The following is a 1,720-nucleotide window of genomic DNA, read 5'->3' on the forward strand; positions in this document are numbered from 1 at the left end:
ACTCTTTCCAGGATGAGTGTGTTTACAAGTGGAAAACGTTTGAAGTCTTTGCTCTGTGACTGAATGGAATATGTCAGAGAGAACGCTTTTATGACTCTTCCTGAAAATTATCATGTGGCTGATCCTTCTTGTGGGCCTAAAAGTAGAAAAATACACTTTAGTTTTTCTCTCTCCAGGAAACTAAAGATTTCACAATTCTTAAAATAAGGAATAAACTATAAAGTTTAAAACTTTATGTAGAAATAAGCAACTGTATTCTATGAAAATACTCATAAGTTGGGGATTAAGTTAATTCTTCCAAATACAGCCATCTATTTAGAAGAATTTTGTTGCCATCTACATTATTCGAAACTTAAAAAAATATATACAGGAGGAGGGAGTTGAGGTAGAAAATTGAGCCTAATTTTAAGAGAGTGGGATTTAGGGCCAGCACATGTAAAAGCATTCACAAGCATTAAATAACAAAAGAAATTAACTACCCCCTGTGATGTGTATTTAAGTGCAATCAATTCTAAGAAACTGTGGAAAGACTGCCCTCTTCAGACACACTACTTTTTCTTTTTAAGTTGCTATAGATTTTTTTTTCTATATAAGTCTCTCTAGGGGAAAATGGAGTATGGGGTAAAATAGTTATAAATCAGAGGTTTACTCTAAGAAATAAATGTCAAAGAAGTACGTGGAAAAAATGTTCTTAAGTGCCTAGTCTGCCTGTCTGGACTTGCCTAGAATATGTATCTTATAAGTATTCCACTTGGCTCTTGAAGCATCTAATAAGCAAGCTTTAGAATCCTGAGTGGTAATTAATTAATGCAACTGTCAGGGCTGAAATGTTTACCTCGGCTGTCACATATCTCAGTGTATTCAGAATAAACACCTGAAGTCACAATAATTGGCTTTCATGTCATTAGAATTTTTAATAGCCATGATGAACTCTACTCATTCCACACCAAACTCTTGTTTTCTGTTTTATTCCTGTCATTTGGAGCAAGCTGAAATGACAATTAGAGAGTCCTGTCATAACGAAAGGTATTGGGCAGATTTGGGTCCTTGGGCAGGCCCTCATCTGGCTGTCGGCAGAGTTTCCTTAGAAACTCTATAGGCAGGTCTTAGGCAGAACCAAGTGGGAAATTTCATTTGAAACTCAACTTTCTTTTCTACATTTCCTGATATGGGCCTTTCCCCCACCCCCAATATTTACTTTTTCAATGATCAGATGCAAAATACGAGTCTCCTATAATGAGGAGTCCAAGAACCACACTCAAAAACCAATTTCAGGGCTTCCCTGGTGGAGCAGTGGTTGGAAGTCCGCCTGCCGATGCAGGGGACGCGGGTTTGTGCCCCGGCACACCCTTCCTCTAAAAGAAGAAATGGGAGTACTCCCCACAACAAAGAATGGGGACCCAAGACCCTCAAGACCAGGTATCAAAACTAGTGGTCCACTAGCCCACCTGTCCTATGGAGGCATCTCCTGTGGCCTGCACAGTGTCAGGTTTGTTGGCTGCTTACTCAGCTGTATGTGTTTAAATAGTGGGAAAATGTGCACTATAATCCAGAATGAACATTGTGAAATTCTCACGACACAGAACCCAGGTTCACATCTTATAAGAATCAGCTCTGGTTGTGAGGGGGGAAACATGGGGTCCAGGGGTCATCCGTGGAGCCACATGCCCAGCCTGTGGACTCATGTGACAGACACTGGACCTGGGTCTTCAGTGCCCAC

Source organism: Lipotes vexillifer, unplaced genomic scaffold (assembly GCF_000442215.2).
Source record: "Lipotes vexillifer unplaced genomic scaffold, Lipotes_vexillifer_v1.1 scaffold351, whole genome shotgun sequence".
NCBI classification, from domain to species: domain Eukaryota; kingdom Metazoa; phylum Chordata; class Mammalia; order Artiodactyla; family Lipotidae; genus Lipotes; species Lipotes vexillifer.